We start from the raw sequence: 17640 nt of genomic DNA, 5'->3' as shown, positions 1-17640 counted from the left end.
GCCCTGGCCAAAAAACTGCAAAAATAATAATAAGAAGAAGAAGAAGAAGAAGAAAAGAAAAGAAAAGAAAAGAAAAGAAAAGAAAAGAGAGATCATTGGCATTGGCCTTTGTGACAGATAGCTGTGCGAGGGCAGAGCCTGCCCTATGATGCAGGATGCTGTGGATCTTTGGACCCTAGGATTTGATAGGGTGGAAGGCCCAGTAGGTTCTGCACATGGGACACCTAATTGTCAGACCCCGTGCATTCGGATATCCAATTGTTCCAGCATCATTTGTTGAAAAGCTATCCTTTCTAACCTACATTGCCTTTGCACCTTAAAAAACTGGCTATCTAGGCTCGGCACCCATAGCACAGTGGTTACAGCACCAGCCACATGCACTGAGGCTGGTGGATTTGAGCCCCACCCAGGTCAGCTAAACAACAATGACAACTGCAACAAGAAAATAGCCAGGTGTTGTGGCGGGCGCCTGTAGTCCCAGCTACTTGGGAGGCTGAGGCAAGAGAATTGCTTAAGCTCAAGAGTTTGAGGTTGCTGTGAGCTGTGATGCCACGGCACTCTACCAAGGGTGACAAAGTGAAACTCTTTCTCAACAAAAAAAGAAAAGAAAGAAAAAAAGAATTAGATAATGAAATGAGACTCTGTCTCAAAAACAAACAAACAAACACAACTGGCTATCTATGGATGTGTGGGTTTATGTCAGGAGTGTCTATTTTGCTCTATTTATCTATTTGATCTTTACACTAAAATTACACAATATTAATTAGTACATTATTTAAATAACTTTTTTGAGATGGGGTCTTTATAATAATTCTTGAGTCAGATAATTTTAAGCCTTCTAATTTTTTTTCTTTCTTCAGTTGTTTTTGTCTATTCTAGATCCTTTGCATTTTCGTATGAATTTTAGAATCAACATGTCAGTTTCTACCAAAAATCTTGCTAAATTTGTGATTGATATTGTGTTAAATCTATATGATTAAACTTGGGGAGAATTGACATCTTAACAACATTGGCTCTCCCAACCTATGGACTAGGTATCTCTCTCCATTGGCTTAGGTCTTGTTTAATTTCTCCCAGGAGTGTTTTGTAATTTTCAATATATAGGTCTGTCAAATCCTTTGTCAAATACACCCTGAAGTATTTGATATTTTTAACAGTATTTTAAATGTTATTTATTTTTTTTATTAAATCATAGCTGTGTACAGCAATATGATCATGGGGCACCATACACTTGGTTCATAGACCATTTGACACATTTTAATCACATTAGTTGACATAGACCCTCCTGGCATTTTCTTAGTTACTTTGCTAAGACATTTACATTCCACATTTCTGATTGTTGCTTGTATATAGGAATACTTTGTGTCTTGTATGATGATCTTGTATTCTGCAACCTTACTAAACTCACTTATGAGTTCTAGGACTAAAAGTTATTTATTTAAAAATAAATTCCATCTGGTTGGGCAGCGCCTATGGCTCAAAGGAGTAGGGCGCTGGCCCCATATGCCGGAGGTGGTGGGTTCAAACCCAGCTCCGGCCAAAACTGCAAAAAATAAATAAATAAATAAACAAAAAATAAATAAATAAATTCCATCTGGCTGGGTGCCTGTAGCTCAGCGGCTAGGGCACCAGCCACATGCATCAGGGCTGATGGGTTCCAACCCAGCCCAGGCCTGCCAAACTACAATGACAACTATAACAACAACAACAACAAAAAAGCTGGGCGTTGTTGCAAGTGCCTGTAGTCCCAGCTACTTGGGAGGCTGCGGCAAAAGAATCACTTAAGCCCAAGAGTTTGAGGTTGCTGTGAGCTGTGACGCCACAGCACTCTACTGAAGGCAACATAGTGAGACTCTGTCTTAAATAAATAAATAAATAAATTCCATCAGATCTGTTACATACATGAAAAAGTCATCTCTGACATTTTAAAAATTTTAACCATGAGCTTGCTTTATCTACAGATGTGCCATTTTAATGTGGCCCTCATGTAACTTTTTTTTTTTTTTTTTGCAGTTTTTGGCCAGGGATGAGTTTGAACCTACACCTCCGGCATATGGGGCCAGTGCCCTACTCCTTTGAGCCACAGGAGCTGCCCGTCATTTAACTTTTTCCCCCCTAAAATATAGTACAGAAAAGTGAAAAAAGAAGCTATTCCATAAGGTCTTTTACTTAGTATTCACTACCACTATCAACAAACCATTAGATCAGTGATTTTCAACCATGGGGGGTGAATTTACTTCCTAAGCGGCATTTGGCAATATCTTATAAATTTTTATTTATCATAACTGGGATGGGGGAGCCACTGGCATCTAGTAGGTAGGGGTTAGGGATGCTGGTAAACAACCACTGGTGGGCAAGACAGCCCCATACCCAACAAAGTGTCAGCCAGCCTGGGATGTCAGCACCACAGAGGTTGAGAAACTCTTCCTTAGAAGTAGATACAAACCCGACACTTACCCAGCAGGGGAGATACTGTGATTACAAAGGCAGTTTCCCCAAGTTTAGGTTTATCCATTGTACTCTCTGCAATTTCCCCAAATGTAGGAAATTCAATTGCATAATTTGTAGTGATGGAGGACTGTACTCATGTTCTCCCCTGGTATGATTTAAAAAAAATTAGATACATACACAGATGTGCATACACAATGAACATGCAGATGATGTTGTGTGGGCAGTTGTGGCAGGGTTCATTTAAATTTTACGTAAATTTTATCTTTCCCTAGACTGACGTGGTGGCTCATGCCTGTAATCCCAGCACTTGGGAGGCTGAGACCAATGCATTGCCTGAGCTAACAGTTTCTCGCAACCAGCCTGAACAAGAGCAAGATTCCGGCTTCTAAAAATAGCCGGGTGCTGTGGTGGGCTCCTGTAGCCCCAGCTACTCAGGAGACTGAGGCAAGAGGATCGCTTGAGCCCAAGAGTCTGAGGTTGCTTTGAGCTATGACGCCATGGCACTCTACCAGGGGCGACGAAGTGAGACTCTGTTTCAAAAAAAAACAAAAAAACAACCTCATCCTTCCCTAAAATCCTGTGATAACTCTACCTTTTCCTTTGGTGAGAAAACTCATGGTCCTGGTGTGCAGCCTCCTCATTGAAAAGAGTCAGTACACTTGGCGTTGTCAGATTGCAGGTTTGTTCCTGATGCTATCAGGCTGATCAAGTTAGGATAAACTCATGGTGTGAAATCAGATTCTCCATTCTGAGGTATTTCTGGGAAACCCGGCTAATCCAGAAACTCTGGAGGAATGGGAGGTGAAGAGTTTCTTATTTTAGGATATAAAAGTATACACTGGGCTCCGTGCCTATGGCTCAAGCAGCTGAGGAGCCAGCCACATAAACCCGAGCTGGCGGGTTTGAATCCAGCCTGGCCCGCCAAACAACAATGTTGGTTGCAACCAAAAAAACAGCCCAGTGTTGTGGTGGGTGCCTGTGGTCCCAGCTACTTGGGAGGCAGAGGCAGGAGAATTGCTTGAGCCCAGGAGTTGGAGGTTGCTGTGAGCTGTGATGCCACAGTACTCTACTCAGGACAACAGCTTGAGGCTCTGTCTCGAAAAAAAAAAAAAAAGTATAAGCTGGCTCGGCACTCGTAGCTCAGTGGTTACAGCACTGGCCATGTACACCAGGGCTGGTGGGTTCAAACCTGGCCTGGACCTGCTAAACAGCAATAACAACTGCGACCAAAAAATAGCTGGGCATTGTGGTGGGCACCTGTAGTCCCAGCTACTTGGGAGGCTGAGGCAAGAGACTCACTTAAGCCCAAGAGTTTGAGGTTGCTGTGATCTGTGATGCCACAGGTCTCTATCGAGGGTGACATAGTTGAGACTCTGTCTGAAAAAAACAAATAAAAAAAGTATAAGTTTATTTTATATTAGAGAGAGGGAAGAGAGTGGGGGAAAAGAGATGAGACAGAGAGAGCAGAGAGCAGGGAGTGAGAGAGGGGAGATGAGGATGAGAGAGGGAGGGAGGGGGAGGGGGGACAGAGACAGAAGGAGGGAGGGGGACAGGGAGAGAGAGGGAAGGAGGGGGATGGACGGGGAGGGAGGGAGGAGGGACAGAGAGAGAGGGAGGGAGGGAGGGAGGGGGACAGAGAGAGAGAGGGAGGGAGGGAGGGGGACAGAGAGATAGATGGGGAGGGAGAGAGAAGGAGGGAGGAAGGGAGAGAGACAGAGAGAAAGGGAGGGAGGGAGGAAGGGGAACAGAGAGAGAGGGAGGGAAGGGGATAGTGAGAGAGAGGGGGAAGGGAGGGAGGGAAACAAAGAAAAAGAGAGGGAGGGAGGGAGGAAGGGGGACAGAGAGAGGGAGGGAGGGGGACAGGGAAGGAGGGAAGGACGGGGACAGAAAGAGAGAGAGGGAAGGGGACAGGAAGGAAGAGGGAGGGAGGGAAGGAAACAGAGAGAGGGAGGAAGGGAGGAAGGAGGACATAGAGAGGGAGGGAGGGATGGGGGAGAGAAAGAGAGAGGGAAGGAAGGAGACAGGGAGGGAGAGGGAAGGAGGGAGGAAGGGAGACAGAGAGAGAGGGATGGGACAGAAAGAGAGAGGGAGGGAGAGAGGGGGACAGAGACAGAGGGAGGAGGGGGTGGGACAGGGAGAGAGAGAGGGAAGGAGGGAGGGGAAGAGAGAGAAAGAGAGAGATGGCAGGGCATCCCAAAGAAAGAAAGGAAGAATGCCAGCCAGGTGAAGAGTTTCTTAACTGAGCCTCTGAAGCATGGGCATGGTGAGCTGAGTGAAGGTCCTAGTTTATGAAAGTCCATGGCCAAAACATTTTCTACTTGGAATGACCTTGTCCTTCCTTTCCTTGCAGCAGCAACTTCTTCAGGGCCTGGGGACTTAATGTTCAGTTGATAGCCCAATCCTGTGACCAGAACCTTCTGCTGGAACTTTGTGTTAGTGAAGCTGTGTAACCTGCGTGCCTACCATAGCATCTCGAAGTAGCTGGACCACCAAGCACAGTATCTTTGAAGGGTGTCACTGGTGCCCAGGATTGGCACTATTTCCAGGTAGATGTTGAAATCTGCACTGCTTCTCAGTAGCAAAATCAGATGCCCCTGCTCATCAAATCTTGAATGATTAATCAAGCGTTCTTTCTCTTCTGGCCCCGGGAGTTCCCATAGCCCCATTGGTGCCTGGATCCTGGGGCTAATTCTTTCCAAACTGCAGAGCTACAAAGCAAAGTAGCTTAGACCATCTGTCCAGAAATCTGGGACATGAAGTCCTCCCCTAAGGCCTTTGAACCTGCTAGTACAGCCAGTGTGTTCTGGTACTTGAATATCTGGAGGCAAATTTTGGGACAAGATGACCTGCTGGGGCACAGACAGCATAGGGAAGGGACACTTTCCGCAGTCCCAAGGGTGTCAAATGTGGGCTCCTTATTCCTGCTCTGAGGACACCTGGGCTGCTCTTGGGCAGAAAGGGCAGTTTCTCCTAGCCCCCTCGCTCCAGCCCTCCCCAGGCCTGCCAAGCAGGCATAAATCATCAGCTTTCCAGGTCCTGACCTTTTGTCTTGGGTGTGCTCTCCACAGATTTCACTAGACATGTGAATTTTCCCTGGATGAAGGACAGTGGGGACTCCATGGGACAGATGACAGGGCAAGAAGTCCTCCAGACAGAGGCTGGGGTAGCCAGATCCCCAAATTAGATTCTCATTGATTCTGCTCCAGTTGTGTACATGAGTTGGGTGTATGGTCCTTGCAAAGGAAACCCTCCGTCCCTGCCTCACCAAGTGGCCCACTCTGTCTCTGCCTTTTATCTGCTGATCTCTTTCTGATCTGTTCTCTTCATTCCTTCTTTCTCTTACAGTCTCTCAGACTCTCTTCTCCCTCCCATACTCTCTTCCTTTTCTGTCTCTCTGCTCCTTGCCTCTTGATTAAAGATGTTGGCTGCTGCCTCTCCAGCCAACGTCCAAACCCTTGTAGAACTACATACATGGGCAGTGACATCTGCCTTTAAACACTTGTCCTTTTTTTTTTTTTTTTTTGGTAGAGACAGAGTCTCACTTTATCGCCCTTGGTAGAGTGCCGTGGTGTCACACAGCTCACTGCAACCTCCAGTTCCTGGGCTTAGGTGATTCTCTAGCCTCAGCCTCCCAAGTAGCTGGGACTATAGGCGCCCACCACAACGCCCGGCTATTTTTGTTGTTGTTGTTGCAGTTTGGCTGGGGCCGGGTTTGAACTGGAGACAGCTACTGAAGGGAGCTGGAGCATGGAATGATGGAAACCCCTCTCAGGGCCCAACACATTCACCCTGAGCCTGCATATGAAACAATAATGAGTAAGATTTGTTACCTAAAGGGAATCAGTGGGAATGTGGTGGGAAGATGGAGGGGATGGGAAATAGGAATGAGCAGGGAGCAACACTTTCAAGTACATCTTTTTGTAGAGTTTTGACTCTTAGAACCAGAGTAATGTTTCACATATTCCAAAAAAAAAAAGGAAAGTAAGGAAGAGGGTTAAAAATAAATATAAAAATAAATATGTACACATACATTAAAATAAACTGAGGCTCAGTACCAGTAGCACAGTGGTTACCGTGCCAGCCACATACACCGAGGCTGGCGAGTTCGAACCCAGTCTGGGGCCAGCTAAACAACAATGATAACTGCAACAAAAAAATAGCCAGGCATTGTGGTGGATGCCTGTAGTCCCAACTACTTGGGAGGCTGAGGCAAGAGAATCGCTTAAGCCCAAGAGTTCAAGGTTGCTGTGAGCTGTGATGCCATAGCACTTTACCGAGAGCAACACAGAGAGACTCTGTCTCAAAAAATAAATACATAAATAAATAAACTAGAATGTGTGTGTGGGATGCGAAGAATGGAATTCAACAGAAACAAAACCACCTGTGTTACAAATGAATAACCACCACACTGAAGAAAATAATTTACCTAAATAACTTTGGGAAACAATTATTTTGACTGGATACTATCAGGCTAAAAGTAAAAAGAACCATAGATGAATATTGTATTTTAGTTAGTAAATTTTTTTACACAGGCATTACCAATCTGGAAAAAAGATAGGGCTAGAATGACTCTGAGGTCTTGAAATTGAATTGGAGATGTTAATATAAACCCACGGGACATTCTGCAAAACAACCTACTTAGGTCCTGTAAACAATGTCAATGTTATAAAAGATGAAGGAAGATTAAATTAAAGGAGACTGAAGATATATGACAAGTAAATTCAAAGCATAAGCCAGGACTGAATCTTCGAACAGACAAAAAAAATTTATTTTGCTGTAAAAGGCATTATGGGACTTTTGGCACATTTTGGAAAAGGTTTGGAGATTAAATAATTGTATTGTATACTATCAATGTTAATTTCCTGACTTTGCTTATTTTATTGTGGTTATAAAAGTCTCCTGTTTTGTTTTTAGGAAAAAGTACATTAGTATTTAGAGCAATGTACCTTTAAATTCAGAAAAATTATATATGTATATAAGTCATTTATGTAAAGAAAATGGGGCAAAATAATAACATTTGAGGAATCTGGATGAAGGACATATGGAGTTCTTTATACTACTTTTGCTACTTTTTGTACGTTTGGAATTATTTTCAAATAAAATGTTAAAGTAAATGCATATTATTAGACCTCATCCATAACCTATTGTATTAGAAATTCTGGGATTGGGGTCTAGGAATATGCATGAACAATTCTAACTTCATAAAAATTCTCCATTTCCAAGGGTTTTCCATATATTTAAGAGAAGTTGTAAAGATGTACATAGCTACTGTATTAGTCTGCTCAGGACACCATTAAAAAATAGCATATGTATACCATAGAATACTATTCATCCATAAACAAGTGGAGACTTTACATTTTTTGTATTAACCGGGATGGAGTTGAAGTCCATTATTCTTAGTATCATATGAATGGAAAAGCAAGTACCTAATGTACTCAATACTATTATAAGACCAGTAGATGAACAATTATTCTCCCATGGGAGAGAAAACACAATGAAATTCAAGTGCGGGGAGTGGAGGGAGGAGGAGAAAGGAGGATGAAGGGTGAGGGGGACTGATGTGCTCTCACCTAATGGGCACAATATAGGGGTATATGGCACACCTCCTGGGTGAGGGGCTCAACTACAACTTGAACTTTACCTAACAGATACAAACTGTGTAACCCAGTAGTTTTTACCCTCATATTAATCTGAAGATTAAAAAAATACCATAGACTGGGTGGGCTACTTAAACAATAAATTAAATTTCTCTCAGTTGTGGAGGCTGGAAAGTACGAGATTTAAGAGCCAGTATGGTTTGGTTTCTGGTGAAGCCTCTGTTCCTGGCTTGCTGATTGCTGCCTTCTTGCTGGGTCCTCACTTGGCAGAGAGAGAATTTCTGGTATCTCTTCCTCTTTTTTTTTTTTTTTTTGCAGTTTTTGGCTGGGGCTGGGTTTGAACTCACCACCTCCAGCACATGGGGCTGGCGCCCTACTCCTTTGAGCCACAGCAGCACCCATCTCTTCCTCTTTTATAAGGAAACCAGTTTTATTGGATCGGGGCTTTACCCTTATGACCAAATTTAACCTTAATCATCTCCCTAAAGATCCTATCTCTATACAGTCACCTAGGGTTTTAGGGCTTCAACATATTAATTTTGGGGGAACACAATTCATCCCATAGCAATTTAACACAAATAAAGTCTAGACATAATTGTGGTTTTAATTAGGATCACACAGAAGATTATGTGTCCTCTCTTCGGTACATTGTATCTGGACCTTGGGTCACATTTCTACCATCTGTGTCCTTCAGATCTAAGCCTTGATCCTGGTCCTATATGAACTCTTCTACCCTCACTGCTACTCAGGTCTGACCTTGAACCTGGTTCTCTGTTCAGTTTTTTTCCTCTACACAGGCTTTTGTTAATCAGTTAATCCTTCTGCCACTAATGTGCTACCCTGTTTCCCTGAAAATAAGACAGTGTCTTATTTTAAGGTGTGCTCCCAAAGATGTGCTAGGTCTTATTTTCAGGGGACGTCTTATCTTTCCTGTAAGTAGGTCTTATTTTCGGAGGATGTCTTATTTTCGGGGAAACAGGGTACTTGTTGAGGAAGTTAACTTAGGTCTCTGTTAACTATTTCATCACCAACTTATTTCTGTCATGAAACCCAAACCTGATCTCTTTTTTCCCCAATGGACAGGAAGTAGGATTTATCGGTGGGTGTGAATAAGGAGGGGGTAGCACAGTGGAAGCCATTATGAGTGCAGGACCTGCCACATGTCCAGGGGCCCACTATCAGGAATGTATTTGACCCAATAAATTCTGAGCCATTATGTCTTCAAATTCATCCACATTAAACTTGGCAAAACCTTACTTCTTTGAGACGTGGATCTTTTGGTGGCCAGGAAATTTGAACTTGGCCCAACATAGGGCCTCAGTCACGTGGTCTTCGTTCTGCAGTTTGGTGTGGATAGACATGATGATTTGGCCAATGTGAACCCTTGCTACAGTTCCCTGGAGCTTTTCAAAGGCACTGTGCATACCTGTCTGGAGCTTAGATTGGGGACAGAATAAGGTCTGACACATGAACATATATCAGAAAAGACTGTTTCTAAGGTCCCTTAGAGCAACTCATACAAGCAACAGGCTGCGTTTGCTACCAAGGAGGCTGCTATTTTTAGCCATTGCACATTGGGCCCGTATCAGCTTAATTGGCTGCAGGTGATTCCTTTTTATTTCTTCTTCCATCAATACCTCTTCTGATCTGTGAATCAAACCCAGGTCTCTTAACACCATTAGTTTCTCCCTCTGATTGATACATTAAAACCAGATTTCAGTTATAGATTTAAGCATTAATGCTCCTTTTTTTTGACCACGAATCTGGCTATCTGTTAAATCTTTAATCATTAATGACCCTCAGCTTTAACCTTCAAACCTGGGACTCTGTTAATTACTCCACCATCACTGTGCCTATATTCTAGATCAGGGGTCCTCAAACTTTTTAAACAGGGGGCCAGTTCACTGTCCCTCAGACCATTGGAGGGCCATACTATAGTTTAAAAAAAAAAAACCTATGAAAAAATTCCTATGCACACTGCACATATGTTATTTTGAAGTAAAAAAACAAAATGGGAACAAATACAATATTTAAAATGAAGAACAAGTGAAGTTAAATCAACAAACTTACCAGTATTTCAACGGGAACTATGGGCCTGCTTTTGGCTAATGAGATGGTCAATGTCCGTTTCCATATTTGTCACTGCTAGTTGTAACAAGTGATGCAAGTGTGCATCAGTTAGTCTAGATCTGGTTGGAGATTTCAGATGTTTCATTCTGGAAAAAGTCTGTTCACAGACATAAGTGCTGCCAAAGATAGTTGCCATTTTGAGTGCATGGTTCCTGAGATTAGGATATGTACAAAAGACTTAATAAAAAAAATTAAAAAAAAGGATATGTCTCAGAGGGGAAAGATGCATAGAAATTAGGAAGGCTGCTTGACTTGAATGTGTCTTTCAGAGAGTCACAATTCTGCAGTTCAGCCATTTCCATTTGGTAAATCGTATCCACATTTTCAATGTCAATAGAAAAGGGGTTACAGAAAAGCTGTATGTCCTGTTCATGGAGATTAAGCTCTTTAAATCTAAATTGAAACTCCTTTTGCAACTTTTCCAGTGAATCCACACATGTTTTATTTGGGAATGCAACCAATGGATTTTCCGCTAACAGATTTTGAGTTGTGGGGAGATGGCAGAAATTTTCCTCCTTCACTTGTTTGATGAAGAAGCCTAATTTTACTTCAAATGCTTTCACATGTGATTGCATAGCACAGATGACCTTCCCCTTTCCTTGAAGTTGCACATTGAAACTGTTGGGTAGCTCTATTACATCTGTCACAAAGGCAAAGTGCTATTTCCATTCTGCATCATTGAGCTCTGCTACTTCTTTGTTTTTTGAAAGCAGAAAAGCTGTAATCTGTGGAAGTAAGTCATAGAAATGTTTCAAAACTCTCCCTCGACTCAGCCAATGGACTTCTGTGTGGTACGGAACATCTTCACAGGCAACATTTAGCTCAGACAGAAATTCCTGAAATTGTCTGTGGTTTAGTGCATTAGCTCTAAAGAAGGTAACACAAGATACCACAATTTTCATAACGGAGTCCCACTTCACTGATTTACTACACAGCGTTTGTTGGTGGATGAGGCAATGTATGGCTATTGGATGAGAATGGTTATGTTTGTCCATCTCTTGGTTAATGTGAGCAATTACTCCTTTCTTAGACCCCACCATGCTAGGAGCACCATCAGTTGTCACACTGGCTAGTTTAGCCCAGTCCAGCTCCAACTATTCACAGTTTGGCAAACCTTTTCATAAATATCTTCTCTGGTAGTAGTTCCTTTGATGCTTTGCAGTGCAGCAAGCTCTTCTGTGACTTCGAAATAGTCATTCATCCCACGAATAAAAATTAGAAGTTGTGCAGAATCACAAACATCATTACTTTTGTTGAGTGCCAAGGAAAAATAGGAAAGTTTTTTTGCGAAGTTTTGCAAATGCTGATGCAAATAGTCTCCCATTTCTTCAATCCTTCATGTAACTGAGGGTCCTGAAAGACTCACTGTACTAAATAAATTGGCCTTCTCTGGACACATCTCTTTGGCAACAGAAAGAAGGCATTCTTTAACAAATTCTCCCTCCACAAATGGTCTGCCAGTGCACATTATTAGCTTGGGCAACTTGAAAACTTGTTCACAGTGATGAAGTATTTAGTTGTTTCTGCTTCACAAAAGTATTTTGCTGAGTTGTCAATGTATATTTCAGTTTTAATATTTTATCTTTTCTCACTTCTCCAACCAAATAATCATATTTATCTTTATGTTGAGCTTGATAGTGTCGATGCATATTGTATTCTTTGAACACAGACACTACATTCTGGCATATCAAACACACAGCTCTTTCCTTGTACTGCATGAAAAAGTAATCATAAGTCCACTGTTCTTTGAATATCCTACACTTGGAGTCAATTTTTCTCTTTCTTGATATCATTGTTTCCTAGGGATTCCAAATTGCTATTAGTAAAATATCAATATATATATATATATATATAGCGCTCCAAAAACAGTATACCAGCAATAACTTTGCCCACACAGAGACATATAGACTGCACTGCCCATCAATGCAGTCTGATCAGTGCCCATCAATGCAGTCTGATTAGTGTCCATCAATGCAGCCTTGCCAGTCCACATCATTTCAGCCTCGCCAGTGCCCATATGGTGGAACTCCACTTTTACCTCAGGCTCACACTGGTGCAGTGTGGGAACAGGCCCGATTACAGAGCTGGTTCCTCCACCACCTTTCTAGTTCACACTACCCTGTGCAAACTGTACTGCGATCTATGAACTCGCACAGGAATCTGATCACATGTGTGAGAAGACCCATGCAATCAGATTCCACTGCAGGAAAAAAAAAGAAGGCATGTATGCCTTTTGTCTTCCAAATCTAATGCGAGTTCAGCCATACAAGCATATGACTGAACTTGCACTGCTCAGAGATTGCAACAGTGTGAACCGGGGCTTACATAGCATACAACATACAACATCATACACAACTCAATAGCAATCAGAATATAAATGCACTTACTGGCAATTAAATTGGGTTTCCTACTCCTCGGCTGTCTGCAGAGCTGGATTAAGTTCCTATGGGGTCCTACGCAGATTACCAGTTTGGGGCCCTCACGTGATAACACTGGCATTGACCATTTGTATTAACACTGACTGCTGACCATTTGCAATAACACTGAGCACTGACCATTTGCATTAACACTGACCGCTGACCATTTGTGATAACACTGACTGCTGATGATTTGCATTAATACTGAGCACTTACAATTGTCATTACCACTGAGCACTGACTATTTGCATTACCTGTGAACTCTGACCATTTGCATTACCTCTGAGCACTGACAATTTGCATTAGCACTGAGCACTGACTATTTGTGTTATCACTGTGATGCAACTCCCCTAGAAACCACACCCGACCAACTAACCAACTTAAAAAAAAGGCTTTCCTAACTTAAAAAAAAAGGCTTTTCTAACTTCAAAAAAGGCGCCTCTATCTGTAAAAAAAAAAAAAGACCTCCTAACTTCAGGAAAAAAAGGCCCTCCTTAACTGCAAAAAAGGCCCTACTAACTGCAAAATAAAAAAAAAATACACCTCCTAACTTCAAAAAAAAAAAAAAAAATCCTAACTTGTTCTTACCTCAGTCCTTAGGCAGCAGCAGGCTCTGCACAGGCAACCTGGTGACTACTCCGATTACACCAGAGACTGAGAGGAGGAGTCGAGAGACAGAGAGAAGAAGCAGAGTCGGAGAGTTGGTGCACATTCCACACATTCTAGATCAGGGGTCCTCAAACTTTTTAAACAGGGGGCCAGTTCACTGTCCCTCAGACCGTTGGAGGGCCATGGATGAGTTGGCTGCTAAACAGGACAGGCGGGTGGCGAAAACACCCGGTGGGCGGATAAACGTCCTTGGTGGGCCACATGTGGCCCGTGGGCTGTAGTTTGAGGACCCCTGTTCTGGATCCTAAACCTGGGTCTCTCGATCCTGGATCAGTATTTCTATTGATATTCCATCAATTTACTTTGTTCTAACCTTAAACTCAGGCCTTTGAAACAATTCCAATGTAACAGCCTGGGCCCCTTATCAATGCTTATTTGGTTTGAAATCAAATCTTTGTTTTTTGTTTGTTTTTTGAGACAGAGCCTCAAGCTGCAGCCCTGGGTAGAGTGCCGTGGCATTATAGCTCACAGCAACCTCAAACTCTTTGGCTCAAGCGATTTTCTTGCCTCACTCTCCCAAGTAGCTGGGACTACAGGCACGCACCACAATGCCTGGCTATTTTTTTTGTTGTTGCAGTTGTCATTGTTGTTTTTAGCTGGCCTGGGCTGTGTTCGAACCCACCACCCTTGATGTATGTGGCTGGCACCCTACCCACTGAGCTACAGGCACTACCCTTGAATGTAAATCTTATCTACCATCAATAGTTTTCTCCTGTTAATACCCTGTACCTCAATCAGATCTTCTACCACCATTGAAGTTTGACCTCAAAATTGTGGTAGAGAGAATGATGTCCCCCTACCCAAAGATGTCCATGTCCCAACATCTAGGACCTGTGATATATTACCTTACATGGCAAAAGGCATTTTTCAGATGTGATTAAGAGTCTTGGGAGAAGAAGTTTTTTTTTTTTTTGGAGACAGAGCCTCAACGCTGTCACCCTGGGTAGAGTGCCGTGGCTTTACAGCTCACAGCAACCTCCAACTCCTGGGCTTAAGTGATTCTCCTGCCTTAGCCTCCCAAGTAGCTGGGACTACAGGTGCTTGCCACAACACCCGGCTATTTTTTGGCTGCAGCTGTCATTATTTTTTGGCGGTCCTTGGCTGGATTCGAACCCGCCAGCTCAGGTCTATGTGGCTGGCGCCTTAGCCACTTGAGCCACAGATGCCGAGCCGAGAGAAGGAGATTTTTCTGGATTATCTGGATGGTCCCAATGTAATCAAAGTTCCTGTAGGAACACAGCCTGTTGCATGGCAAGAGTAATGCCATCAAGAAATGAAACCACCATTTAGCTCCTACATACCAATGTGTTCACACACCAAGGTTAAGAAGCAATGCATGTAGAATAGATAACCTCCCCTAAGGATGCTTACCTAACTTGCCCAGTGGTCATGAATTTTGCAAGAGAGTCTAAATAAAACATGACCAGATACATATTTTACCAAAAAGCTTGCTGTATAAAGGATACTTTCTGGAGGGCAGGTTTGGGGAGCCACCGTTGCATGGCCTCCTGAGACATGGATTCTATTGCTAAGTCCCCATTAAATGTTTCTTTTTGATAAACTGCATCTGTCAGTCTCTTTCTTCAGCCTCTCAGCTCCCTCAGCCTTTGGGGGTAGGTGTGCATAGACTTGTTTACCAAGGAATAGGTTCCTATAAGACAGAGGGAAAACAGTCAAAGAAGGAGCTGTGATGATGAAAGCAGAAGGTTGCAGACAGAGATTTGAAGATGTTACACTGCTGGCTTTGAAAATGGAGGAAGGGACCCTGAGCCAAGGAATACAGGTGGTCTCTAGAAGTCAGAAAAAGCTAAGAAATGGACTTTCCAAAGGAAAAAAAAAAAAAAGAAATGGACTTTCATCTGAAGGGAGTGCAGCCCTGCCAACACCTTGATTTTAGCCCATTTCAGATTTCTGCCCTCAGGACTGTAAGATGATAAATCTATATTGTTTTGAGCTAGTAAGTTTGTGGTAATTTGTTAGAGCAACAATAGGAAATGAATACAGGCACTGCACCATTATTGCCCATCTGGTCTATACTCGGACCATGTCCTTGTTAACTGTTCCACCATCCATGTCCCTCAGGTCTGACGCCCAACCCCAGACACTGTTAGTCATTTCACCATCAAAATCCTTTATCTGTGCCATCCGACCTGAGCTCTGATTTTACTTCAGACTTAGGCATCTGTTATCTAGACTACCATTAAAGGGTTCTGATTCAGAGATGTAATTCAGGGTTTTGAGGGTGGAAAATTAAAAATTGCTTTGGGTCTGTGTATTAAACTTGAGAGTCAGTCTGTTCATTTTCCCACTGTCCGGGGAATTTAGTTGTGAATTGTTTTTCATGTCTGTTGACTCTTTCTGATTCTTGCCCCTCAGGTTTATACATTGACTTCATACCTCAGTTATGTTTTCCCTATCTATGCTCCTTTGGTGTGTGCAGAAAGTCATGTCTGTGCTAACTCTTTTGTCATTTGTGCTCTTTCTCCTGTGTGCGTCGGACCCAGCCTCAGCTAACACTTTTTTTAAAATTTTTTATTGCAGTTGTCATTGTTTATTTATTATTTTTTAAATTTATTAAAATTTATTTTTATTTTATTTATTTTTCTTTTTGAAACAGCCTCACTTTGTCACCCTCAGTAAGTGCTGTGGTGTCACAGCTCACAGCAACCTCCAGCTCTTGGGCTTAGGCAATTCTCTTGCCTCAGCCTCCCGAGTAGTTGGGACTATAGGCGCCTGCCACAACACCCGGCTATTTTTTGTTGCAGTTTGGCTGGGGCTGGGTTTGAACCCACCACCCTTGCTTTATGGGGCCAGCTCCCTACTCACAAAGGCACAGGAGCCGCCCAGCAGTTGTCATTGATGGTTTAGTTGGCCAGGGCTGGGTTCGAACCCGCTGGCCTGGGTGTATGTGGCTGGCGCCGTAACCACTGTGCTATAGATGCCAAGCCAGAATTTCTCTATGAATTCTGTTATGCACTGATGCATCAGTACTGGTTACAGGATTCGACATTTTCTTCACATATGTAAGGGTTTTCCCTATTATAAATTTTCCACATATAAAATGGTTCGAGCACAAGATGAACACTTGTCAAGTTCTTCACATTTGTAGAGTTTCTCTACAACATGAATTCTATTGTGTAAAGAAAATCGTGACTACTGGCACATGGCTTTGCCACATCTTCATATTGTTACCATTTTCCTCTGGTATTTCTCTTATGTTTACTAAGGACTGAAGACCAATTAAAACCTTTGCCACATTGTTCACATTTTTAAGGTTTCACTTCAGAATGATTTATTTTATGATTATAAATGATCACATAGTGATTAAAGGCTTTGTCACAGTGTTGACATTTGAAGGATTTGTCACCGGGATGAATTTTTTCATGTCTAAAGATATGTGAGTACCAGTTAAAGGTTTTGCCACATTCTTGACATTGGTAGGGTTTCCTCTTCAGAATGAATTATTTTATGTGCAGAAGGATCTGAGTACTGGTTAAAGGCTTTGCCACATTCTTCACATTTGTAGGATTTCTCTCAAGAATGAATTCTTTCATGAGCAGAAAGATGTGAATTCTGATTAAAGGCTTTGCTACATTTGTTGACATTTGTAGGGTTTCTTTCCAGAATGAATTCTTTCATGTCTAAAAAGGTGTACATTCCAGGTAAAAGCTTTGCCACATTGTTGACATTTGTAGGGTTTCTCTCCATTATAAATTTTCTTATCGTTAGAATATTTTGAGCTATGGCTAAGACATTTCCTATAATTTTCACACTGGTAGAGTTCTTCTACAGTATGAAGTCCACTGTGGGTAGCCAGGCTCGAGCAACATTTAAAGACTTTGCAACATTCTTTACATTTGTACTGCTTTTCCACAAAATGAATTATCTGGTGATTTCTAATGCATAAGCATAGGTTTAAGGTTTTCTCATATTTTATACACCCAAAAGTTTTGTCTGTAGTATGTATCATCTTATGTGTATTTAGATTTGATAATTTTTTGATGACTTTAAAACACTTACTGCATTCGTAGATTTTGCCATGAGGAGCTGTTAGATATTCGTCAAGTCTACTATAACATACTTTCTGGTGCATACACTCAACACCCTTTCCCAGTCTTCTGTTAAGTTTAAATTTTCAGGGCCATAGTTTTCATATCTTCTCAGGATTATCTCTGGGAAGAAAATATTTATACCCAGGTCTTGTGAATGGTCTTCAGTAGAATAGATTAGATATAGCTGGGTGCTTGACTACTGTCTGGTGTGTCTTTACCTTCCAGGATTCTTTGCTTTGCTCCAGACGGGTGATGAGGTCTGGCTTAGAGACAGCAAGCCCATTTCCTGGCTTTTTTGTTGTCCTGGCATCCTCCTCCACATCA

At 42.3% G+C, this 17640-nt stretch overlaps 1 pseudogene; it reads right to left on the bottom strand.

Annotated features, from left to right (window-relative positions):
- Positions 1-9534: 9534 nt before the first annotated feature.
- On the bottom strand, positions 9535-9652 carry LOC128578811 (uncharacterized; annotated as a pseudogene).
- Positions 9653-17640: the final 7988 nt, after the last annotated feature.

The sequence above is a fragment of the Nycticebus coucang genome, chromosome X, assembly GCF_027406575.1.
Source record: "Nycticebus coucang isolate mNycCou1 chromosome X, mNycCou1.pri, whole genome shotgun sequence".
Taxonomy (NCBI): domain Eukaryota; kingdom Metazoa; phylum Chordata; class Mammalia; order Primates; family Lorisidae; genus Nycticebus; species Nycticebus coucang.
The sequence above is the reverse complement of the archived record's forward strand: the minus strand, read 5'-3'. Positions and strand labels throughout refer to the sequence as shown.